At 44.6% G+C, this 27,844-nt stretch overlaps 1 pseudogene; it reads left to right on the top strand.

The window, feature by feature from the left end:
• The window catches only part of LOC8034082, a 62,234-nt pseudogene extending 39,707 nt beyond the window's left edge, over positions 1 to 22,527 (top strand).
• The last annotated feature ends 5,317 nt before the right edge of the window (positions 22,528 to 27,844 follow it).

The following is a 27,844-nucleotide window of genomic DNA, read 5'->3' as shown; positions in this document are numbered from 1 at the left end:
CACATCGCAGTCCTCTCCCGAAATAAGTATTGTTGTATCGTCGGCATAGTTTACAAATTTGACATTTGGGTTAATGTTTACGACGTCATTTACATGTAAGTTAAAGAAAAAAGGGGAGGGGACCTAATATACTGCCCTCGGGAACACCACAAAATATTGGTTTTACTAAGGAAGAATTCCCATGTAGACAAACATTCTGAACTCGATGCTCCAAGTAAGAATTAAAAATTTGTAACGCGTGTCCCCGATCGCCAGAAATGTCAAGCTTTTTTACTAAAACTTTGTGAACAAGGCAATCAAATGCTTTCGTAAAATCCCCAAAGAATCCGAAACTCCAAGTCGAGAAAAGGTTTAAAACTCAAATCTCGAGACTACAGAGAACTGGATATCCAACGCGCTCCTGGTAACGATATGTGAAAAGCTCTGCACAACCGTCAAGCCTGGTTCTGAGACCAATGATGAAGGCACGAAGCTGAAGACTAGAAAGCCTATGGTGGTTGTGCCCTGGGTTCACGGGATGACCCATAAATTGAAAAAGGTAGTGGGTTGGCAAGGCGTGTAAGTGGTGTTTTCATACCGAAGAAAGCTTATTCCATGGCGCCGTAAGGGGAACCAGGAGCGAATAAGCAACAACACAAACGATTGTGGCACAGCTCACAAGTCAAACTACGGCCCTTGCAAAAAAGACATGGAGTACCACATTAGGGAGTTTTGGAATAATGTACGCAATTTTAGCGCACGCTAGCGCAACATTTAGCGCTTGCGTTAGCACATGCTGCGCAAGGGTGTTTTAGAATTGCGTTTCCCTGCCGCGACGGTAAAGCTCAAGCATCTCCCGCTTGTAACGCCACAAACATAAAGTAGCACTTTTTATTTCACGCGCGAAATGCTGTAACTTGAGAAAAAAAAAAACAATTTTATTGCTTCACCAGTAAGATTCGTTAAACTATGAGAATCCGATGAGAGCGATCGACCGGTCGGGTCCGCTTGCGCCGCCTCGGCAAGAAAGGTCTTGTGTCCTGACCTTTGTACACCGCACTACCTTCGCCGAGAAACGCTCGGGCGTCGCAGGCAGCAAGTTGCCGGCGTGCGTTCCCCACCTTGCTGGGTCTTCCAAAACGCTTCTAACGTGCACCTCCCGCAGGAGTGCAATGTCGTCCTGTGTTGAAGATCGCAGTGGAAAGGATGCCACCGACGTCGCGCTCACGACTCCTGCCGCAGCCACCATTTTGTAACTGTGCTCGTCTTGGCTTTAGCCAAATTCTCACCACGAATCCGCCTTGGAGGAGCGCAACGATTCTTTGCGTACGCACGCAATTTCTGAAAAATACGTACGCTAGAATTGCGGACGCAAAGCGCAAAACGTGGTTTGCGTTTGGTGGATGCGCAGTGGCGACGACGCTATTCTTAGCGTACGCAAAGCTTTAGCGCACGCTATTCTAAAACTCCCTATTCAGTTAACTTGCGGCCGAGGGTATATTAGGCAAACTGGGCGATGCATAATTGATCGGGCAAAAGAGCACCTGCCTCAGTAAAAAAAAACTGTCAGCAGGTAGACATTTACCTACCCATTGTCCTGCTTTCAAATGCTCTGCAAGGTTCTACGACGTGAACATAAGTCCTAGCAAAGACAAGGCACAATGTACACGTAAAATCCTTGAGTCGCTTGCCATTGAAGAGAAATGCAACAAATCTTCTCTCCGGGGGTAAACTTCTGCGCGATATGAGAAGAAAAAAAGAGAAACCCCTACACAAACTGTGGGCTCATAGTAACAGAGGAGGATAAAAAAAAAAAGAGTTGGTTGTCCAGCGGCGTATATCTATCTTGTTTCCTCGTGTGTTTGCCTGAATAAATAAATAATAATCTCTATTTTTATGTGCCCAAAAACAACCCGGAGGTCTTCACTTTGGCGCACAAGTCAATGATAAAATCGAACAGTAACAAAATAACACAATAAAAGCAAAGTAAAGCACAGGTCAAACGTGTGTTGGAAGCGCTTCCAATTTTTTGCGAAAAACAGATAGATCACTGAATATATCAATATTTGTATCATTAAGGCGATTATAAAACGATTGTATACGTGACAGGCGCGAGGTTCTACACGTGGTATTGACGTAAAAAGCAGTATGGTTCCTAGCTAACCGGGAAGGGACATCAATGTTAATTTTGGATAAAAGCATATCGCTGTCTATCATTTCATTTACTACATTATGTAGAAAAATTAAGTCACGTTCGGCCCTTCTTTCGGACAATGGGCTCAGAGAAATCTTATCAACGGGAAAGTAATAATCATCATAAAAGCGACGTTGAAAAAGCGGTCATAAACAGTACGTACGAAACGCTTTTGCACAGTTCAATTTTCGCTGACTGCGTTCCAGATATTGAGTTCCATGCTACAGATGCGAATGCAAGCCGTGATCTTACTAGGGAGTAAAATAAACGAATAATAGAGGCTGGGTTTTTAAACTGCTGTGTGATGCGAGATATCAGTCCCAGCATCTTAGTTGTTCTGCCAACAATATATGACACATGTGGAATAAACATCAATCCACTATCTATACACACGCCAAGGTCTGTTGCAGAACAAGCACGGTCGATAGGAATCCCTTCTGATGAATAACTATTATATATTACATTATAACGTTTGCACAAAGTTAATATCTTTTTTTTTAGAGGGTTCAGTGACAAGCCATTCAATTTTCACCACTGAACTATTCGCGACACGTCATGCTGTAAAGTAGCACAGTCAGCGAGAGTACGAACATTCATAAAAATTGTGGTTAACCGGGGGCCACTGCCTTTGGGAGTACCACGTTCGCGGCGAGACGCTCTACCGCGAAGCGGGTTCGTACTCGCGTGCCATGCTGCTCGTTGAGCGCAAACAGACACCAGTCACGTTGGTAACGGTGATAAACTCTGTTTATTTACAATGAAACAAATAACAAGAACACAGCGGCTATGAGCTGGTGAACGCCGTCGGTGTGGAGATCGCCCACGGCCGAACGGTCGTTCACAAAGGTACCAAGGACGGGGTAAACGCTCACCGGTGCACCGGACGGTGCCCTGTTGTCGCCGCCGCCGAATCCAAGGAAGAAGAGAGCAGCGATACTGCTGTCCGCTGGTTTTAAGATAACGGCGGGGGCGAAGTGGGCAATCAAGGAGCGACACGTCGATCTCCTTTGTGCGGCGGTTCGTTACGGAAATCGCCCCAAAGGGGGAGAGGAGGAAGCCACTCACAGTGGTAAGCAGCGCCACCTCTCGCTACGTCGGCGCGGCCGCCACAGCGTGCCAAAACGCTGACGCGACAGAATGTTGAGGGATCACGACCCCACAAAATCTTAATGTCATCTGCAAACAACTACACCTCAGCATTTTTCACATTGGACGATAGATCGCTTACAAAAATGAGAAACAAAAGGGCACCAAGAATAGACGTTTGGGAAACACCCGAATTGGAAAGGAGAGTTTTTGGGCGACTTTTATCTATGCGAACGCTGTTGGGACGACATGATAGGCAACTTTCGAACCATTTTCACACATGTGCGCAACAACCATATAAAGACAACTTACGTAATGCCAACTCGTATTTCACTTTATCAAATGGTTTTGACATGTCAAAATAAGTACAATCAATTTGACCTTTGTTCGTAACAACAGGGACAGAATAGTTCAAAAATGAGGACAGGTAAGTTTCAACCGACCGTCCAGTGAGAAAACCATGCTTACAAACATCTAATTTCCGGTGGAAGTAAAAAAAAATTCTTGTGTGTATAACGCGTTAGAACACTTCGGAAAACCCCGAAAATAAAGATATGGGTCGATAGTTACTAGAAATAGATGGATCACCACTTTTAAAAATTGGGACAACACCCGCAGATTTCCATAACGATGGAAAAACTCTAGAACTAAGAGAAAGGTTAAAAATGTGCTCTAAGATGGGTATGAACAGTTCACCACACCCCTTGATGATAAATGATGGGATAAAGTCGGCCCCTGAAGATAACTTTGGTTTTGATGGTTTACGGCTTCAGCGATTTCTTCCAGGTCTCCTCCAATACAAGACAAAAAGTCATGGCAGTCAATCTTAGTATCCATGGACCGGACAACTTGTTGCCCGGTACACATCAGCAGTTGCTAAAGTAATCGGCAAAAACATTTGCAACATCATTAGGGGAGGAAACATAGCTGTCGTTATCTGAGTGGTTGCGTAGGCAAATCTCCTGGTTGGTATCACGTGTGTGCTGTTTTTCGATCCGCCAAAAATCTTTTGGGCACCGCCTCAAGCTGCGCTCTACTCGGTCAAGGTACATGTGCTTATCTCTAGTGTACAACTTCTTAGTTAGAGCCCGATATATGTTAAACTGGGCGTACAATAAATCTGATCCAGTTCATTTAAGAAGTCTATGAAAATTTTCTTTTCTACGCAGATAGGTCTTGAAATACTTAGAAAACCAATCAGGATAAACTGAAGGCTTGGAAATGCGCTGTAACACAAACATATCACTAGCGATTTTAACAATGGAAGAAAAATTCTCGGACGCCAACTCAGTATCAGTGATGGCAAGAACCGCGCTCCAGTCAAAGTTTTGGAAGTATCTATACATGCTCAAATAATCACCCTTGGCGTAACGGTAGGTTGAGTGACCACAAGATACTGGCTTCTTATGTGGAAGGCGGAATACAACTACGAACGGTGGGTGAAACACATCTATTTGCACCAAGGGGTTTATAACAGGGGTCACATATTGAACTGAGATGTTGTGTAGAACGAGGTCAAGGACATTTCCAGCGTTAATCTCGATTGTGTTCAGTTGATCGAGGCCAGTAGTCCATGAACGAAAACAAACAGGATGCCTTATTTGTCGTTATAAGGTTCTTGCCACTAACAAATCTCAGCGACCAATTTACTCCAGGAAGTTTAAAATCTCCATAAGCCTTAATGAGCAGAACGTAAGGGCGCAAGTGAGCTGGTGTATATTAAACACTTTAGTGAAAAACCCGCGAGTGCGGTAATGACACAGGACGACAAGGAACAGAAGGAGAACGTCTCAAATGAGACGTTCGCCTTCTCTTCCTTGTCGTCCTCTGTCATTACCCCAGTCTCGGGTTTTTCACTAAAATCCATAAGCCTGTACTTCGTACTTCGCAAAATATATTGGTTCACTAATCTTATCAAAATGTTCTATAAAAAGGACTTGGTCATAAAGTGGCGGAAAACAATAGTTACCGACTAGGTAGTTAAAGTCATCGCCTACCTTTATCTCTAGCCAAACACACTCGGAATATGATTCCAGGTCGGGGCGACGGTGCGACGAAAGAGATGACTCACAGGCAATTAAAACGCCACCGTCATACTTTTGTCCAGTGGTCTGGTAATCTCTGTCCCGGCGATACACTCTGTAGCTAGGTGTAAAGTAGTGCAAGTCCGGTATCCCAACACAGAGCCAAGTTTCCGTGAGGCAAACAACATCATACTTGGTTGTAGCTAGGTTCGGCATAAACTCGTCGTCCTTCGTACGTAGGCCCCTCACGTTTTGGTAGAAGACACTAAGCGTTGCCGCCATTTTCGGGTGTTATTGTTTCCTCGTTTTTAACACGTGTACTATCAAGGCGACCGAAAGACTGGTTAAAATACTGCCCTCCGGCCAATCCCCAGGTACGTTTAGCACTGCAAACGCTGCTTCGTTACAAACCAGGTGGAACGACGAGTACAAAGGAAATCTAGTTATCATCTTCGAACAGACAACCGTCCTTGCTTCCAGGAAAGGTTCAACGAGGTCCGCAATGTCTGACGGAGGTGTGTTTGGGTCGAGCCTAGACACAAACAAAGCGAAGCGGCGTACGGTCGGAAAAACAGCATTCAGCTTGTTCGGTTTAGCAGTGCCAGACGATGGCTTGGCTCGTTGCCGGCGCTTGACTGGAATGAAACTGTCGTCCCCCATGCTCGCCGAATTCGGGCCGTTGTCACCGCGTAATAGAGAACTCCGCGGCGGAAAATCATTTTCGTCAGCACTCACTGTGTCCGAACTTGCTGACGAACGGCCGGGCTGGTTCTCATGAGCAACCGTTGACGATGGTCGAGGCTGCACAATCAGCGGGAGCCGCGTTGACGCAGGAGAGGCGTGAAGCCCAGGTGTGTGGGTAGCCGGGGTCCCTGCGGCGATACTTGCATAACGCGGCTGCGACGGCGGTATGTGTGGGATTCTGTCCAGGACGGTCTTGCGGAGCTGCAGTACATCGGAGCGAAGGCCTCGGTTTTCCACTCTGAGGTACTTGAATTCCGCCGTCAGAATTTCCAGCTTGTTCTTCAAGTTTTCGATGAGAATTGCACAACGCCCGCGTGAATGAACGGGCTTTCTTGCGCTGCGGCTAACTCATCCTCCGGGTCGATGAAATCGTCATTGGCGGTTGAGGCTTTAGCACCAGTGACTTTCGGAAATAGGCTATGTCGCCGAGTGCAGCCAGAACACTTAAACGTGTTTGTTCTCGTTTCCATGTACATGTCGTACTCATCGAGACCGACGTTGAGGCACTTACAGTGGAATTTACGTCCGCAGCCGGCTGAACAAACAAGATATTGTTCTTCTAGTAGAAACGCGCGGCACACGAACCACACACATCTTTCAGCGGAGCACTGCAAGACACGTCATTCTTCGCCAGCACCATCGCATCGAATGATCAGAATGAGCCTCTTTTTAGTAGTGTGGGGGCTTATTTCTGCTTAGCTGGCCATTTCCGTGACCTGTTTTGGCGACAATCTAAAATATCTGGTAAAAATGTTCCAATTAGACGAATATTTTTTTTAAATTTTAATTGGTTAATTTTAGGCAGAGAGCTCAATGGCTGTCACACGCCTGTTCAGAAGGCATTATTTCTTTCTTTCACAAGGCTCAATTTATTTGTTTCAACATCGCTTAAAACAAAATCGGAAACTTTTTTTTTTTTTTGCTGGCAATTACTAGTACGGCTAGATGAGTTAAGTTTCATGCTTGGGCTAGTTTCCCCAGTTTCGTCTCCGGTACCAAACAAATATCGACACAAAACTACACAAAACTCTAGACAGCTACCGCCACCTATGAGCGACGGCGGCAACCAGGCAAGCAATCTGGTTGCCGCCGTTGCTCATAGTTGGCGGCAACCTTTCCAGCCTTTCCGTCAAGTTACGCGATGGTCGGGTGGTCGCCGTCATGTACGCCCCCCCCCCCCCTTCCTTCTCCCCCCCCCCGGTGACGGCCGAGAGAGACATTGAAGCATTTATGATGGACGTCTTCGTCTGGGTCATGCTCGGCGACGACTCGTCTGCCGTAGTGACGGGTGACTTAATAGTTGACATTGCGCTCCATGAGGGAAAGTGGGTCACTTCGTTTATGCTCGAGCGCTTCAGGCTTGCCTGTGTGAACAAACCTATTGTGCCCACGAGTAGGCATCGGACGTGTACAGACCTCGTCTTCACGAACAACGTGCATGCCTGCCGTCAGCGTACACCCTATGGCGGTGTACCACCGCGATCACAAGTCCAGGGTCACTATGGTTACAAAATAAATTACCCCTGATTGTTATATATATATATATATATATATATATATATATATGTCTGATTCTTTAATCGTTCAAATAACGAATTATCCAATCACACCTCAATCCTTACATTTATAAATACTTCATTGCCACCATAGCACAGCTTCGCTAGTCTTCCTTCTTCACAAGAGTGGAACGGCTGGCTGTTTTTTTTTTATCTTCCTCCTTCTTCTTCTTTGTTCTTTTTTTTTGTCTTTGAAATACCTCACTTCTCTTCGTCTTCGTCTATGGCTTAAATAAAACGCCAGTTGTCAGTTAGCGCTCTTTCCTGTCTTCTCGTTTTATTTTTCGTCGTCCTTGCGCTATTTTTAGTGATACCAAACTAGCCCATCAGACTATTTTAATGCAGCAACCGTAGGTGACACAGATAACAAATGACGATAAAACAAACATATCATCTGAATCACATTTGATACGATGTACCTCAAATTACAGATAACTTTGACTAATTTTCAATCTAGAGTTAAATTTCAAAATAAAGCTTCAGGATATTTTTTCTGGGTCAAGTAGCAGCTCAGCAATATTTTCCCAAACGTCGCGAACACGACTGACCCTTTTGAAGCTAACTTCCTCGTGATCTCTGATCACTTTAAATTCCCAAGTCAGCAGTCCTACTCAATAACCTATGCAGGCATGCCACTCACGGCGCTGTGTACTGTGTACCACGCTCAACCTTGCACAGAAAACGCTTTTCAATCATTTACAAGCTTAACATATGACTGGAGGTCGGCAGTAGTCTAGGTAACAGCGTTGTGCACCAAGTTTTCTTTTATTGCAGCGAAATATCATAGTGTGTGCTACCTCACGCCAGCAACTGTCATAGTTAAACCCGTCAGCCAACACATGAACGAGAGTATTATGCTTAGTATAATATATCGTTACCTCAACAAATTGAGAGCCTCAGCTGGTGTTTTAAAATCGGGATGATGTGTCAGCAGGCACTGGACGCAGGGAACAATTTACTCGTTATTCGTTTTAAATGGGCCATCCTTTCACAGTAACTCATGAGGCGACCAGTGCACCCTCTGCAGTTTTTATAAACACTTCTTATGTTCTAATTAGGGAACGGCACATTTTCGGTCAAATTAAGTATTCCTGATGAATTTAAAATACTAATGCAATTTTTCTATAGTAGTATAAAATTAGAAAAATTTAGAAAGCTTTATTTCATTGCCTGTTTGTAACGGCGCCACACCAACACATGTACGTATATGTACAAGGAGGCAGGAAACTAATCAAACAAAAAGAATGTAATATGAACCAATGTTTATTGAGTTTTGGCTGTCTAGTAGAGAGTTCTAGGTCCCGTGAACTTATTCACCATTTCGAACGAAATAGTCATAGGATATCTAAGATACATCTGACCGTAGCCTCAGTCACATCGGTGGCTCCGATGCAAAGCGCCGGCCTCCGGACTCCCCGGTAGAGAGTTGGAATACTAGCCGCGGTATCTGCGTTATGACTGAAGCCTATTGTGGAGGAGCCCTGTGACCTAGATTTTGGTTGCACGTCAAGCGATTCCCAGGTGGTTGGAATTAATCATCAATCCATCTCTGGGGCACGCCAGGTGCCCTTCGCTAGTCTAGCACGTTAACCACACCTGGGAAGTAACATCGAAGCACGATGTCCGTCGTTAGGTTCCCTAAATATAAGGCTAACAGTACTGCACATTGTTCTTGAAAGCAAATTAAGTTTAGCGATGTACAACACTTCGTGTGTCGTGATGTCCACATTAAAAAGGGAGTTTCAATTTAAATAACATGCAAAAAAACTTAAAGCTCATGGGCAACACTCTTTGTCGGGCTTACCGAAGAGTGTTCGGATTATTGACAAAAGTAAACTTTTTTTACAGTCTGACAGGGTTCGGAGTTGTAACTATTCCTCCGTGCTGATTAGCCTGATAGCACAACAGGTGTAAATTTCCGTCTTTTTATGATCTCGAACCTTCCTCAAGTGCCCTTGCAGAGTAAAGAAGCACGTTACACTCAAATTGGAAAGAAAGACTTGGAAGTGTATCCAACTTCTAAAATTAAACTGTGCGACTAAATTTGATGAATACGGCGGATAAGCTGCGAACAAGTGACTAATTTGGCAGGCCGTGTTCGCTTTGTGTTAAGTAGCAGAACAGTGGTTATTGCACCGCGCGGGCAAAGTGAACGACGTACCGCTGGTCTAAATTAGTTGACTGATCGGCGCACATTCGCCCAATTCAGTATAGCCCTAATAGTACTACTTATTTTTTTACAGGACAGGCAAAACTTGGAGGTCTCTGCAGTAAGGGAAGGCGAGTTGCAATCGTGGAGGACGTACCACCCACCTACTCTTTGATTCAAATTATAGCACATGAACTTGCCCATACGTAAGCACAATATAATATTATAACTACCTAATAAATAAATATTTGATCAAGTGTAGCTTTAAACGAATATGTCAAGTTGTAAGAAGTGGAAACTTGAAGGCGAGCTGGTTCGCAAACGACAGACTTATAAAGAGGGTTTGCAAGTATGTCAACTTAACACATTAAATTCGCAATTCATTACGTGGTTAACGTGACGGTTCGTTGAAACTCGCCTTTGTTTGTACATTTTTTAGGTTTTCTACTTTCACTAATGAAATATTAATGAAAAAATGAAAGCCGTTTACAAATCCCTGTAATGCCGAATTGGAGCGCAGCTCTTGAGGAGGAGTAGGGAAGGGCACTGAAAAGGGTCACGTCACCTGCGGGTAGTCACGTGACCCCGGGGGGTCACGTGATCTCGGGGGAGGGGGTCACGTGACCTCGGGGGGGGGGGGGGGGGTCACGTGACCTCGGGGGTCACGTGACCCCCCCCCCCCCCCCGATTACGCCGACGCCGACGCCGACGCCGCTCAGGCTGGAAACGGGCCCCTAAGAGCTGCGCTCTAAAAATATTTCCTGTACTAACTGCGTATTTTTGAAACTCGTAGACTTGGAGTTTCGCATGATGGCGATGAACCTCTTAAGAGTATTGCTGATAAGTTAAATAGCAGCTGCAATGGTTTCAGCGGGCACCTGATGGCGCCCTCAGCTCACGGAAAAAACAACGGGCACTTTTCTAATTGCTCTATTGAACAAATGAGGGCATTTGTCAGGTAAGGAGCACATGTGAGCATACATTTAACGTGCTTATTAGTGGCATTAGCAGCACAATGGTACCAAAAGCCCCCCCCCCCCCCCCCCCCCCTTCTCCCGGTTTATATGGGCTGCAACATCCGATCCGACTTTAGTGTCAAGCAGGTCAGAAAATGAGAACTACACTTCGTGTTTGAGCCCCCCCTCCCTGATTTCGACCCAACACTACATTACTTCGCGAAAAGCTGCAGCTTCTGATCTGAGGGGTAACGAAATTAATTTTTGCTCCGAGAGACTAGAGTGAGCATGTATGGCATATGATAAATTACAAATGTTTCCGAAGATGTTTTCCGCTCATGGAGATACATATTTCAAATAAACATGGCAAACATGGAGATTAAACTAAATATACATTTGTAAAAATTTTTATTTAGGAAAATCAAATCATGCTACTCGTAAATATTGAATGGCTTAAAACAGCGCAAAAAGATGAAGGACCAGTAAAAGGAAACACACAGACACAGCGCTGACATCAGTCAGCGCTGCGTCTTTACTGGTCCTTCGTCTTTTTTGCGCTGTTTTTTTAACCCATTCAATTTGACCATCAACCAACTCGCCCAACGTTACACCTTGTTGCTATATGGAAACTTGTGCTTATTTATACAGGGTGCTTCTTTTACTTATAGGGTAATAAAAGAAGAGTGGGAGAGCCTTACATGGGTGCTGTTATAACCGTGTATTTAACGGGCTCGGCGAACGTTAGCCAAAGCAATATTCATCATAATTCAACAGCTAATTAACTGAAATTGCCTAAGAGTCTTTTATGTACTTATTTAAATAATGTTTCAATTTGCGAAAAGGCATTTGTATTTGAGGTATTAATACATACGTTTTTGAATATTTATCGCCAGTTCCAAAAATGCAGGTATAGGAGCGCTTTTGATTATTTAGTGTGGCGTCCTAAATAATGCGAAAAAGAGTTAATGGCGCTCTGTCAATGTCTGGGCAGCGTTTGGTCGACGCTTTCACCAACCACGCGCCGCCGAAATAAACAGGAGGTGAAAGTCACGTGTACGCCACTCTGGTACCTTTATGATGAGGCACGCTTCGTGCGCGCACTTTCAGAGCGCAGCTCTTAAGCGCCCGTTTCCGGCTTGAGCGGCGTCGGCGTAACCTCGCGTTGCATTATGGGACGTTTCATATAATGACGTCACACGTGACGTCACGAGAGTTGCTCTCATGAGGGTTACGAGGGTTACCCACACGAGGGCCACGAAAGTTACTCACACGAGGGTTACCCTCCCGAGGTCAGGAGGGTTACCCTCACGACGTCACACGTGATGTCACGTGTGACATCATTACAGGAAGCATGTGACGTATGACGTTACGTGTGACGTAGCGTGACGTCACACGCATTGTCCTAAGTCCCACTAAACTCCGCTATATTTGGCGGAAAAAAAAATTCCCACTAAATTTACTCTAATGACTTCACATATGAAGTCACGAAAGTAAAAGTTTTCCGCTAAATTTCGCAGAAAAGATTCCCCGCTACATTTAGCGGGGAAGGAAGAGGGGCATACCCTTCCCTTTGTACCATCCCCTCCTCCTCCTCAAGATCTGCGCTCTAATTGGGCGTTACATAAAACTGTAAATGTTTTTAATTTTTTGAGTCGATGAGAAACTTTCGAAAACGTATTGCTAAATATCTCAAAACCACAGCCTCTTGCACATTGGTCTAACGATTATTAGTGATTGATTTTAAAATTGCAATTAGAACATGACTCATAAAACAATTCTTAAAAAGTTTATTAGGAAATTTTAGTTAATTAGAGGACGGATCGTGATAATTAGTGAGTTTTAGTATTGATTGTACGAGCGAACGCAAGCCCTGTGCGTTTGCGTTAGCGTTGCGTGTTCCACACTGCGGCCTTGGATTGGCGCACGGTGACTTGACGCATGCGCAGCGTGCAGAATGGAAAGCTAACGCAAACGCACAGCGCTTGGGTTTGCTCGTAAACGCAATAGTAAAACTAACTAATACTGCCCCGTCTAACGTCCACCAAGCCCGTTAAATTCACAGTGAAAACCGCATCCATGTAAGGGTCAACCCTTTTCTTTAATTTAGTAGATGTAAAAAGAAACACCTTGCATATGAGTGGGTAGCCTGTGTAAAGGAGTGCTTTCCTAATCCTAACAAATACTTATATGAGCAGTTCTGCCTTCATTGTATTTTCCAGTCTAAAACTATATTTTTGGTGTTTTTTCTGTTTCGGCTTATGTGTTTTGGACGTGAAAAAATATGTTATAGCCCAGGTAAAACGAAAAAAAAAAACATAAAAGAACTTGGCATTTTAGTTGGAGTATGGTTCTGACATGTGGCAACCCTATCACCAGTATTCACCAGGTGCGAGTAGCGGCTGTTGACAGACTAGCGGCGTCATCGACTAAAATGATCACGTGACGAGCGATAGTCGCCGCTAAGTGAGCGCATGGTATTCACCGGTCGTGTTTAGGGCCTAGTCGCCCCACGCGACAGAGAAGTCGGCTATCAAATCTTAGACATGGGGTAGGGCTAGTTTAGCCGGTGTTTAGCGGGTGAGTAGCGGCTGAGCGCCATGGCTGACTCGTATCACCCCTGGCCGTCAGCGCTAACGAAGCACTATTACTGTCTCGGAACTCTGGGGGACACATCTAGAAAGAATTGGAGGAGAAATATTGTATAAATAGCCATGTTCAACGGTCAGAGATACCGCTAAAAAGGTCTCAGCAGGGCGCTGGTCAACGAGAAAAAAAACGCGTTTACGGGCGTTTCCATATATGTGTTTATGTCGCTGGCAATGCGGCCTCCTTGTTTCTCCCTTGCGTTTTTTTCTTTTTTTTTTGCAAAAATCTGTATTGGAAAATTAGTCCTACATTGTAGCTTTTTTTCTGATAAGTATTTAAATATTCAATTTTATACAATAACGTACCCATTCACGCAGTGGTGTTAAAGTACGCGTATGTGTGACCTATATTTTTATGTCACTTCCTCTTGTTAGTTCTGACTAGGTAGTCACTCGCTCGCTTCGCGCTCGTGAGTACCGCATAACTAGTCGACTCTTAGTCGCTGATTTTTTCTCTAAGAATACCGCGCATCTGCCCATTCCCCATTAAGTGCCCATCCCCAAACTTGTAAGATCTGAGGAAATATCCACAGTACATTTATATGTAAAATTAATGACTGGACAAGCGCCCATCCCCCATTTTCTCGCGATTATCTCTAAATTTTAAGTGGGCGCTTGCTCGTTATTTTACGGTTTTTGGCGACTACTTAGACGCGACACTAACTTGAAAACAGAGCTAGTTAGTCACGACTGGTGAATACGGTTGTACAAATATTTTAATTACAATACTTTTCTTAAGGGGTCACCAAAGCAGGTTGTAAGATTTTAGGTTGCTTCGGCACAAGGGAAGATTTGACAAATCCAGTTACAACTATTTTTTTTCCACCTGTTTCAAACAGGAAACAAATCAGCGCTCGTCCTGTGTACTCCTTTTCCTCCCGTCCTTGTCGTTTGCGCGCTGTTTCCATTATTTCTAAGCATGAACCAACTCGCCCACATCGCTACTCTGATTCAAACAGGAGTTCTATAGACGAGCCTACGGTTTATTAGAGTACCCGCAGTTACTGAGCCCGCGCAGTTACTGAGCCCGCGTGCTTCCTGATTGTGTGTGGGAGAAGATACCTCGTTTGCTGAATGTCCACATTAAAATAACTTGGAATCCGGCGTGCCTGGATCAGTGGTTAAGACAAACTGATGCGTCTTGCACTCCCTGGGCAAAAAAGAAATATAGAACAACCCCCCAGAGACATGTGAATATAAACGAACAACCTTAGCTCCCTTGTCTTGGTGGGAGGAACTCTATTGTATATTCCATCAATTTAATTCATTTTTGTTTTGTTTTCAACGTTTTTTTTTATTAATACACAAAAATGTATTGACCCCACATCCTTCAGGCTAGTGTGGAGTTCAAATAAAAATGAATTTAACATTATAACAGGCAAGCAGATAAAACAACGAACAAAACAAAATATTACAAGCCTACTAAATTGTTGAAGTAGATCGCACAAATCATATTCTAAATCAAACATATTTCTTTTAAAAAGGCAAAAAGTTGGATTTTTGTTTCACACCGGAGGGCACTGAATTCCAAAAAAATGCGCCTCTATATTCTATTAGTTTTTGACCATACGCATTTCCACATGAAGGCAAATTGAAGATAAAATCGACAGCAGCTCTCGTTTGCCCTCTCGAAGAGTTAAACAAGGTTCATGAGAATAGATCATTTTAAACTAATTTTATGAACAGTTTGAGCTAGCGGTGAAGGCAAGATTTGCATTGACTGATATAAAGGTCTACTTGAGTCAATGGGTTTTGAGAATGTGATTATTCTGAGCACCCGTTTCTGCAGACGAATAGCAGGATTTAGGTAGGTAGGATACGTAGATGACTGAGCACAAGCGAAAAACATAGTATTCGCAAAATCAACGAGTTAAAATATTCACGTGCCTTCAATAGTATGTAAGATCCGTTTGCTAACTTCGAACATTAGTTTTTAATTTGCGTTTTCCAATTCACATTCGACTCAGATAGCACTCCTAAATATTTGCATAAAGAAACATGATTCCGCTCTGTATTGTCAAAGCTGATAAAAAAAACTCGTCGTATTTTATATTCGTTTTCTTTAAATAAAACATTGTGCACCTAGTTTTTCTTTTTTTTTTGAGGGCAAGTTGAATAATTTTGAACCAAATCAGGACCCTGGAGCGCTCCTCGTTTATTTTACATTCCAGTTCACTACCAAATCGTCTACAAAAACCAGGGCCATGTCATCCATGTACATTAATCCGTATGAGTATTGTAATAACAACAAAAAGTCAATAACATATATAGAAAAAAAATTGACCCAAGAACCGAGCTATGTGGCACACCAGTTAACACTGTTTCTCAGCTCAGAGCTCAAGAAACAATTTGAGCGTGGGAACGAACTTATTTCTGCATGTTCTTACAGGCTGGGTTCCATGGGGCGAATAGGTGGCCAGCAACATGCGAACTTCGCCCGGCTGCACGTTCACTTCGCACGGGGCATATATTGTTGAGCAACTTTTTTGACGTCACATCGGGAGAGAATACCCCGGGTTAACTTTGTCGCTTTTATGTTTTGCTCCATCTGGTTTAGCTTTTACGCCTGTGAGTTCGAGGAGCAGTTCTGAGAGGCACGGGCACCCCTCTTGGAGAAGCCCATCTTGACAAGTTGGGACAGATGGTTAAAATCCGCTGAGTATTACGACTTTAACTTTTCTGGTGTGAATAGTGTTGCATTTACGTTCAGTGAGGCAGAAATTAGTCAGCCTCAATGGGCGACTGCATTAAGGGTCCTGCGGGAGACTGAACTCTTTCAGACAGAAGAAATCACGCGGGTCCCTGCGATGCAACCTTACGAGGAGACCTGCTTTACTTGTACTCTCTCGCGAACAAATATACTATCACATGAAAGTTTGAGCACACCTTTTTCATATAAAACGTCGCAAATATTTTGAATAAGTTAGAACAGTCAGGCTCCGTCCCAGCAAAAGCCAGTGCTGAAAGCGTCATTTTGAACTGTACCCAACAAAAACACGAACGCTTTGAAGTAGAAGTACACGCTCCGCTCACGTCTTTCGACATCGAACGTTTCTTTTTGGTGCACAAAGCTGGCATTTTATCAAAAAAGGAGCAATTTTATATTCATACTTATTAAAGTAGTGAAGACGTGCTGTATCTTCGTAATTTTATCGGCTTAGTTTAAAGTCTTATAGTGTGGGACTGCTTGACACGCATACAAAAGTACTCAAAATATTAATTTGTTTCGCTAAGATATGAAACAGTATCTACGGCCTCATTCAGTCCTTCTATACACTACAGAGGCTCGAAGTGTTCTTAACGGTCCCCGGTCAGACAGAATTATTGCGCTTACAGATGCATATTTCAAAGGTTGTGAGTGCACTTTAAGTGTCTTAAACTAACCCTTTAGGCCCAAAATGCCAGCCTCTACTTAGAGAGGGCTTTAAAAATTGTCGTGAGACTATTTCTCAGTGTCTTCCTTTCTTCTTTCAGTACACTGAACGAAAGTTGCCTTGAAGTTAAATTGAAAACTTATCACAAGGTGGCAGCACAGAAACTCCCGGGGAGAAATTGAAACCGAACGTATTACTGCCAGAAAAAACACCCAAACTATCCTCGCATCAGTTCAGAACAAGTAAGGCTTCCTTAAAAGAAATGAAAGACCTTGACAATTCCCTGTAATGCCGAATTAGAGCGCAGCTCTTGAGAAAAGGAGAGGAGGGAAGGGCGTGCCCGTGTGACGTCACAGGTGACGTTGTGTGTGACGTCATTATGGGAAACGTCCGATAACGCAACGCGCGATTACGCTTAGGTTCGACGGCGACGGCGACGGCGATGCCGCTTAACCCTGAAACGGGCGCCTAAGAGCTGCGCTCTAAAACTAATTGCTTTCGTATATGTATTGTATCACATTTACTTTTGAAATTAATGTATCTGCCTATGTTTCTTCATGTAACTAAGCGAGTGCATAATATATCAGTTAGCCTCATTGTGCCCGACGTCCCGCAATAAGCATTAAGCTACAACACCACACTCACGTTGCGTACAAAACGAAGCAATCAATATGGTAAATTTAAGACATAGAAGTTTAACGGCAATAATAATCCCTGAATAAGGGGAACAAAGGGGACAAAATAAAAACACAAACCTCCAAACACAAATACAAACACAAATACAAAAACACAAACACAAATAGGTGTCTGGTGTGCGACCCAAAAAATCCGCCTGGTCCGGTTATCGAACCGGGGACCTCTCCATTTGTGTTTGCACTTTGTCTCTTTTGTTCCCCTTCTCCAGGGATTATTATTGCCATTTCTGTCCAGCTCGCTTGCACCTTGTCATTAATTGCATCTTCATCATAGAAGTATAAACACTAAATTATTTTTATTATGTTTTACTCACAGAAAAGCAGGCACAATAAAAATCTCATTCTGATTTTCTTCTGCGTTATTTCTTTCGTTTTCTTTTTTTCGTTCATTTTTTTTAATATAAATCCTGATAGGTTTAAGCACCGATGACTCTGTTTCGGATAGTTTTCCGAAAGTTTCAAGTAATTCACGACGACATTTTGGCCCTTTCGGTGTTTCGGCTGGTTTCGATGCGACGTCACGAGTCATAACGGGAGTATGTGCGCATTCTTCAAATCTAAGTCGTGTTTGCAGTGTTTAGCGCAAACCTTAATCTTTTGGAGAGATAGGAACCAATGTCGCTAATGGATGGCCTAATAATGAACATGCATAACATTTTGAAATAGCCAGAAGCGCGGGGAGTTCAGCTTTCTATTTATTGTAACGAGCGTGGTTGATATAGATTGCGTTGCTTGCCGGCAGAGTTGACAGTTTGGCCACCGACACATCCGACTTGGGTTTACTTATGGCTTCAAACAAGTAAAATAGTGAAATAAAAAAATAATGTCATTTTGTTCGATCATTCCTTATGCATGCGCATCAAGAAACACCTCGTGCAACTGATAGTTCCCAGTTCGATCAAGGTATATGCTTAGGCTGTATCGAAACTGGGGATATGGCAACATGTATATGCGACAATACATACACGAAACGTGATAGCAAGAACCTCTCGGGGTGCGGCATATACCCTCCAAAAATATTACTGTTTTTTGACCGCGGTAATGAAATATAAATCGCAGAACACTCCCTCTCCGCCCAAAGGTATATGCACTAGAGGTCTGAACCAGGTGCCAAAGTTACAGCCCGAACCAATATTCTTTTCAAAAGTTATAAGGAATGTTTTGAAAATTCTAATGGGAAATGCGGTTCATTTTCGGCCGTTTTTGGTTTCTGGTGCCATAGAGCTCCATGTATTCAAGTGTTCAGTCGGCCGCCAATTTCCCAGTGAATTTTTCAGGAAACCACTTATAACTTTCGGGTAAGATAATGAAAAGTACTCAAACTTTGGCGTTTGGTTCGGAGCTCTAGTGCTACATTTGGGTGGAGGATGAGCGTTCGCTGATGTGTAATTTAGATTAAAAATAGATATAAATATATTTTTTTTGTGTGTGGGTGGCATTTTTGTTGACTTAGAATGCAGGCATTGTCTACGATTGAAATCACGGGTAGACGGGGGTTTATTTTGGTTCATTGTTCACGAGTGGCCATTGTGCTTTGTCGCATCCTTTTATTTTTACCGTCAGCTGTTTAGTTCTGTTTGGCGGACACGTGCATTAGGTATAATACAATTAAGCAGAGACGTAATATGTTCGAAATTAATAAAATAATCATAGCAAGAACGGCTAATTCTTTTCTCACCGGTAGAAACACTCCACCGATTTAAGCACGTGACATGAGGCTTCACGTGAGGACAACATTCACCGGTTCATCTGCCTGTCACTAATTGATTATTTTGATCGCACGATTGTTAATCTATGGCGGTTCTTAAAACAGAACCACCTCGACTGCCACAGCTGGTTTACTTCCATCCATTGCTAAGAAGTAACTAAAGGTAGCTTAATTGTGAAAGAAAGTTTATCTAATAAAAGTTTTATTTAATTCATGCGACTAAAGGTCAAACTCTCACCAATGTGACTTGGCAATGCTCCGTATCAAACAGGACTTATAGAAATAATTTGTGACTCAGTTGCTTCTCCGACACTTTCCGAAGCATGTCTCCATAAATGCTTCTACCCTTCACTACAGTCTGTTTAAACCGTAGAAAGGTACACGAATGCGGACTGTTCAGGTGCATTATATGACAAGAGGACATAGTAAGGGGGACTAATTATCACCATAAATGGCTAATTAACCAAAACGTGTAAATTAAATATTTAATTAAGTAAAAAGCATATGGTTTCAGTTACAAACTTGCTGAGCGTCATTAAAAACCAGTGTAGCAGTATTTTAGAAAGACTCGGAGCAACTGGCAAAAGTGGTTGTGCGCTAAAGTTTCCAATTGTGAGCGGCGCAAGGCTACCGGGGCGAAAGCGCGGCCACGCAGTTTTTCCATGTCTCATCATCCACTTTTTCGCACCATTAGGTTGGTGACTATTGCATGAGTGGTTACTAAAGACCACAGTCGTGCTTCTCGCGAGCTCGAAGTATATATACAATTTACCGATTTAGTGGTTTTAGATAACACTCAGTAAGGTCCTAAATTAAACCCCACGTTTCCTACCAGTAACTATAGCTAACGTTCCGTGTTTTCTGAGTTTTTTTTTGTTTTCAAATTCGAGTTTTTTTGTGTGTGTGTTGTTGTTTCTTTTTTCTTTTTTTGAAAAAGGGGGGAAGAGGATTTTTTTTTCTTTTTTGCAAATTCGGTGTTTTATGTGCAAATTGGTTTACATACAGCCAATTTATACAAAACACACCAAATCTGTGGGGTAGAATAAACCCCCCCCCCCAAAAAAAAACACCGAATTGAAAGAAAAATATTTTACTCCGAAGGTACGAAACTTTAACTATAACGCACAGCATAAACAGCTGGTATTACCCGCCATGTATAGCTACCGCCATAAAAGTGGGATAGAAAACGTTTCAAACAAAGCTACAATGCTTATATTGTCAATATTTCATATTTGCCAAAGTATAGTACCAACAAAAACTTACCTTTCACCGCTTTGCATTTTCAGAAAGGGAACGCATTAATGCACAAAAACTGTCTTACTTCGTTCTTATTTTGCACAAGTTACTTTTAAAGGCCGCCGACTCTTCAAAACGATCACCACATTTTATAGCATACCGTCATTTCTTATGATCAAAAAAAGCCACTTTACTAGCCAGTGTGATACAATCTGATACTGAGCATATAGTTATCAGCAACACGAAAAAGTCTAGCTAAACGTGAGCTTTTCTTGGCTCAAAATTAGCAGTTACAAACCTGCCCCTCAAGAGTATCAAATGTTAACTTCTTTATTTTTCTTTTCGGAAATAAGTTTAGTATTAAATGGAATAATGATTGACTGCCTAGTGTCAGAGACACTGATAAAAAAAATATCTTTCAAAATGAGTTTGTTCAATCAAAGCCCTAACACGTCGGCAATACGTCCCTTTGTATTAAAAGCAATGGTCGAATAATTATTTTTACATTATAATTCGCTGTGACGACAGTGATAGATTTTTTTTATTTTCATGCATCGCGAAAATTGTAACACTGAGCAAATTGCGGGTGTTATATTTGGTTTCGTGACATGCCCGCTTGCCTCTCTGTGTTTGTGTTTTTTTCTTTTAACAGGAGGATTATTATAAGCCACTGTGCAAAGTTCTATGCTGTGCTGACGGCATATATCCGTGTTTTGAAGAACCTGCTGTGGATGGAATGCCCTGCGGTCATGAGCATGAGAAGGTAAGCGATGTGTTCATTATAATTTGTGTTTGATTAATGGTAATTCAAAGTAAATATACCCCCTTCACGAGTAAGGTTGAACTGCTAAGTAGCAAAACGTTATATAAAGAAACCAACTGTCCAAGGTATGTCTGTATCATTATGTCATGTCTTGTTTTTCGCCACGTTTGAATATCATCAAATTTATGAGCAGATCAGTTCTAGAGACAAGACGTAATATCGTAAGAATCCCATCGTAATTAAAATTCGGCGCCGCATGCCAACTTCTCTATACCAAATGAAATATGCATGGCATGATTCAGAACGTAACAATCCAAAAAAGAATAAACATGAGTTATGTTTTGTTGAACAGGGTTAAAAATCGCGCACAAAGAGACCAACTCGCGCACCTCACTACTTTTCTATGTTTTGTTTGCGACACGGACTTAAAGCAAACGTAAATACAGCCTGCATTCCCTCTAGATCACTCAAGCAGACATTAAGCAACAAGTCACATTAATTCAGATATTTAAGCCTTGAGACTGGGAACGACACTTGGATATCTTAAAAGAAACAAAAGAAAGCTATCTTCTCAGACCATCTTAGAGTTTCCTTCTTCGTCTCAGGGCTTAAACATCATGATTAATATGCACCAGCTGGCCCGCACGCTGACCATTTTTCACTACAAGTGATATTAATCGTACTAATCTTCTTCTACTGCGGATGCTCAGATTGAGGTCTTAATCATTGTTTGCAAAGAACAATAATCTAGATGACAATTGCGGACAGATCTTACCCGACCCTTTGCGTCAAACGAATGCCACCTGGAAAAATCAAATCCTGTGAACAGCCTCCTCTACCTCCGCATAATATCACGACCCTCCGATGTCGCAAACTCCTCAGTTTGTTACGAGACCGACACCGAACGTCCGCCGAGGCGTTGATTGGACACGAGGCCCAGACTAACGATGACGCAACACTTCTGTCTGTGTCCGCGCTCAACCTTCTTGTGATTACGTCAAGGTACTAGTGTACTGGCATTTGGTTGATTTAGGTGGTGTTGGTTAAAGGCCGACGATCAGACACGAGATTCTGCAAGGCAGAAGATCCTTCTCACCCTGGGGGAGGAGGAAACAGGCAGCGGTGGACAGTGTGGAAGGGGGAGAGGAGGAATCGGTGGAAAAGTGGAAAGCGCTAACAGGTCGTCGGTCTTTAAACACATTTTATTTTTGGCTCGCGAATGTGACCGTTCTCAGCCTCATCCGGCTCCTTTCAACAGAGCGCCTGTCGTGCGGTCAAGGTTCAGTCACTTCCGTTATCAGTCAAGAATAAGTGTTCTCTGTAAGATATTTCACTCTGATTTACTATCCTTTTGCCCATAGATCTGCTTCAGGCACAGGTGTGACAAACACGAGGAAACTCTTAAAAGAAGCCTGTAATTTATCATATTGCTAAGCAACATAGGAAATGCAAACATTGGACCTATGACAAAACTCAGAGAAAAATAAGTAATTATGGTGGCAAACAAGACTAGAGATATCGCCGCAAAGAGTTGAAATTCTGTTGAAATATTAAAAGACCAAATTACACCTTTCATATTGAGCGAATTACGTATACATACAGAGGTAGCACGCCAGAGGAATGCCCAACTTGGGCAAAGCTCTGGCAAACATAAGGGCCCAACTTTGGCGCAGTTAGGTTTTTGCACCATGGCATTCATCAGTGCCAAAGTACGGTGCCTAACTATAGCCTTAGTTGGGCGATCCTATGGCATGCCAAAGTTTGGCTCTTCTCCGGTACGCCAGAGGAGTGCCAAAGTTGGTGCCATACTTGAGCCATAACTGCCATAGTAAATCCTAATCTGGGAATTCGGGGCATGCCAAGGTTTGGCATTTCTCTGGTCTGCCAGAGGAGCGCCAAAGTTGGTGCCATACTTCAGCCATAACTGCCAGAGCAACGCCTAATTTCGGTATTTGGGACGTGCCAAGGTTTGGCGTTTCTCTGATCCGCCAGAGGAGCGCCAAAGTTGGTGCCATACTTCAGCCATAGCTGCCAGAGCAACGCCTAATTTCGGTATTTGGGACGTGCCAAAGTTTGGCTTTTCTCGGGTCTGCCACAGGATTGCCGAAGTAGTGCAATACTAGAGCTATAACTGCCACAGCAATGCCCAATTTGGGTATTTTGGACATGCCAAAGTTTGGCGTTGCTCTGGTCCGCCAGAGGAGCGCTAAAGTTGCTGCCAGATTTGAGCCATAACTGCCATAATAAAACCTAAACTGGGAATTCGGGGCATGTCAAGGTTTGGCGTTTCTCTGGTCCGCCAGTGCCGGCCGAAAGTCGGTTCCAATATCGCTCAACTGTCCAGTTTTGCACCACCGTTCGATACCCGGCAGGTATTGCCGTACAGCTGTTTCGCCCCGGCCTAGCGTTCGCGTAATATTGTGCGAAAACTCTACGATGCGTCTGCTTCGTATTGGCCGAACGTCAAGCAAGTATGCGTACGTTGCATGTCATTTGTTGCATATCCAATCACTTATACGGACAAACAAATGTTTTCGATCGCTCCCAGAAGTTTATTAAACTATCATTACACACAGTGTATTCTCAACATATTTACAAAGGTCACACTTCTCTGTAAAACGAAAAGCAAATTATAAAATACAATGAACACTGTCCTCATGCCAAGCAAAACTCATCACACGTAAAACCGCGGAGAATGAAAGGAAAGCAGGACTACTATCAGAATCATGCTTGCAGTGCACTTACTAATAAAAGAGCGATATCATGTAATCCTTGATAGATGCATAATCCAACTCAGGCACCCCACAAACACATTCGAGGAAGAAGGTTGCGCACATTCAACTGACGTCTCGTCGTCGGCGAAGAGCAGTTTTTGTCGAAGCGTGTCCAACAAACACATCACAAGTATTCCACAAACTCCGGTGCAAAAAATGACTGTTACCGAAAAATTGGCATGGACGTAAGCGCGAGACACATGCGCGTCAAAACTGTCCGATCCGGCGTGCGAACTGTCGGGAAGATGGCTGCTCCGAATCGCCGCACAGGACGGTTCGCGACACATGGTTTCCGACGCGTCGTTGCGTAACTCCGTTCAGCTCCGCCCACTTTCGGGTGTCCCTCTACCAATTGGATGGATGGATACTAATGGCTATAGTTTGTGGGGATATTGGACACTGAGAACTTCGGCGACGATGCGGACGGCGCGCGAGAGAAGAGCGCGGGCCAAAGCGCGAGGCGCGTGACGAAGACAGGACAGTTTAGCCATGGCGGCGCAAGCCACCGAACACCAGGCTCGAAGAATAAACATGTCTCCGTCATGACTTGGCCCCTTCCTCCGGACAAGCGGTGAGCGAGAATACCACAAATGGCGCCCAACGTGGGGCTCGCTGCTTGTCTGGGGCCGGGTAAAACAAAGCCATGATGGACGAGATTAACATCATCCGCGATGGACGCCTGCTTGGATGCCGCTGCCAGGCCAAGGCAAGTCCTGGGGGATCCTGCTGGAAAGGCCTACTCCAGGTACTCGGGCTGCTGCGAGCAGCAGCCGTTGTAGAGCCCGTCGAACGCCCTGCCAGACTTCGCAAGAGGAGCAGCGAATATCTTCAAGCTGTCCACGGGCGGCTGCGCGAGGGACCCCTGACTGCAAGCGCCGCGATCTCCAAAATTATGGCCCCGGCGGACGTTCACTTTCTGCTGTGCTTCGCCATCTCGGTGGAGCACTCTTAGCAGCAACACTGAATAGATCAGAGACGCCAAGGAGAGGCTTCGAGAGAGGCAAGAACCAGTAGGACGACATTGAGACGATCACGGGAGGCGTCAATTATCCGTTTTGAGATTAAGCTGTCCGGTTCTCCCGCTTTGCTCTTTCTGTATTGCTTTTGGCACATCAGTCAAGGAGGTTGGAAAGGCTATAGAATGCAGGGCTTATCGCTGGATTTTAATTTATTTTAAAGCGACAGTGCTGGCGTTTGCGTAAGTTCTCCCTTTTCCCCCGATCTAGTCGTAGTGCAAGCTGGAAGACTTTTTAAGTTAAGCGGCGCTAGTGATGATGCTCGGTTGGGGGAAGGGAGACTGGTCAGAAAACAGGCAAACCGTTTGTTATTCTCTCTTTTCCCCTTAATTTTATATCAGTGTTTATTGGAAAAGCGAAAGTGACTGCTTTGACACACGTTCTTTCTCTTCACGCGAGCTAGTCGGGGTGTGAGCTGGAAGACTTTTTAAAGTTAAGCGGCGCTACTGACGATGCTCGTTTGGGGAGAGACTGGCAGGAAAGCAGACAGATGCTTTGTTATTCTCACTTTTTCTTAATTTTAAGATGTGGACCCGGTTATTGGCTACATGACGTTAATCATATTTGTGAGGTGTTCTACCCCGCGAAGTAGGGTTGGTGCAAACGTTTGGAGTTATGAACTGCCTGCTGATTTTGCGATACATGGGCAATCCAGAAGGGGGGGAAGATGTGGGGATATTGGACACTGAGAACTTCGGCGACGATGCGGACGGCGCGCGAGAGAAGAGCGCGGGCCAAAGCGCGAGGCGCGTGACGAAGACAGGACAGTTTAGCCATGGCGGCGCAAGCCACCGAACACCAGGCTCGAAGAATAAACATGTCTCCGTCATGACTTGGCCCCTTCCTCCGGACAAGCGGTGAGCGAGAATACCACAAGTTATAACGGGCGGTAGCTCGCGCCACCTAGCCTAGAAAACTAAAGTACTTCCCTCGCCCTTCTTGGTTTTTCTGGCTTTAAAACAAACATAATATTTTTATTACCTTCTATTAAAGTGTGCGTGTGTGAAGATTTTCCATGAGGCTATTTTTCTGCTCAAAATCACTTAATCGCAAAGGACCGCAGCGGACCTTAGAGCCATCCCAGCGAAACGAGTACTGCGTAAAAATCACGTGACTACGTACCGCGCACATAACTGCGTCTCTCCCGAAGCTCACATGACATTGGAATGGCTCGTAGCGTCCGCTGCTGTCCATCGTAAGGTGAAACGGAGTATATTTGGGTTTCGACGGGCTCGATCAGTCCCAGAAGGCAGGCTTGCTTTGGCGCTCGAAATCAGCAGCTCGTTTTGTGCGCGCGGGAAAACTCGATGGCGTCCGTTTCCTTCACAACCACGACTCGCCGCGCGTGACGCACCGCGCACCGCCACATCCGCTTCCCCGAACCAGAGCCTTTTCTGCCCCGAACCACATCGCGCCTCCTCGCCCGATCGGTCCGAAAGTCACTTGACAACATGACCTTCGCCATCTGTGCTCATTGGCTGCGGCCACTGCGGCCTTCCGAAAATCGGACCGTGCGTGCGGCGATATCTGGCAAGTTGGACGCATGCGGGCGCCGGACGGAGCCCCCGCCCGGCGCTCCGGTGCGACGAAAACCCTTACCCTCGGACGTCGTTCCGGCGGTTCGCACGTCGGATCGCATGGCTTTTTCGCGCATGTGTCTCGCGCTTTATTCCGACCGTTTACGACGAAAAAACACGGCCGCATCTGCAACGCACGAAAGCAACAGAACACTGAAGAGCCCAGTTCGAAAACCGGACCTACGTGGCCTGCTTATTTCTATAACTAGGCAAACGGCGAAAACGACAGCCCCAGAGATCCCATCAGCGTGACAGAAAAAGTCACGTGACAAATTTTCGTCCAAACGTTTTTGTCCTACGCGTCCTATGTAGAGAGGTCACGCTGAGTCACGCGTTTCGCTTCATCCTTTTGATTTGCTTAAAGCGGCTGTCGCGCTCGCTGACAGCCACACGAAGACGCAAAAACAGGTGGGGAGGATTTGCAAAAGGCGAGGTCGAAGGGTCATCAACAGCGCATAAAAGGAAAGGCCGCTTCTGCCGGTGACCTTGTCGCCTTGCCTAGTCTGTCAGCGTTCGGCTTCCATTAAAGGGGTCATGAAACGCTTTTCCAACTTTTTCCTGTTTCGCTTTCCTCCTCAACTCATAAATCGCGCATTCCACCAAACAGTTAAAGAAGGCGAAAAGGGGGAGTCCCCTCTTGCTCGCACTCTCGTTTGTGTAATCCCGGACACATCCATTCTCCCCCTAGAAGATTAGCCCGTCGCTCAAAATTCAGACAAAAGTTGCTTTCCCCACCCCGTTCATTCCGAAGCTGACAGTGCTGTTGAAGCTACGTGCTCGTTGGACCAGCCACACTTGCCTAGGGTGCCTACATGTTTCCGCCGCTCCGCTGTTTAGGGTGGCGACAACGTTTGTGATACCTGTTGCCGACAAACCAGTGTTGCCTACCTCGTTACCATGGCAACCTCCGCTGTTTCGTCGACCATTTTGTCACACTCGCCAGTCGTGTGCTCGCGCTACTCCGCTTATCCTCGTTAGGGCTAGGGAGCGCCCACCGCTCTCGTTCCGACGGCGAGGTTTCAGCGTGCGATGCCGGTCTGTTGCGTTCCATTTTCTCTAGGGGACTCACGTTTCGATAAACGCAACGCATACTTCCTGCTCGCAACTTCAAAGTATGAAACACCCGAATAAAGAGAGCGACAGCCTCGACGACCGCCATCCCGCTGAGCCTCCGACTCGTCCGACTCCTCTTATGAACGGAAACGGAAGTGGCCTCACAGTGTTGCCGGTGTGTCGGGACTACAAAAACTCAACGTTGTGTACGTTTAGCGAAATAAGAAGTGGGACAAAATGGCGGTGGGAGAGGATCTGGGAAAGGGTAACAAGAAGTTGGCGCCACCCTAAAGCGGAGCGGAAACATGTAGGCAC

This window comes from Ixodes scapularis, unplaced genomic scaffold, assembly GCF_016920785.2.
Source record: "Ixodes scapularis isolate PalLabHiFi unplaced genomic scaffold, ASM1692078v2 PGA_scaffold2__306_contigs__length_199485367, whole genome shotgun sequence".
NCBI classification, from domain to species: Eukaryota; Metazoa; Arthropoda; class Arachnida; order Ixodida; family Ixodidae; genus Ixodes; species Ixodes scapularis.
This window is presented reverse-complemented; position numbering and strand designations above follow the sequence as displayed.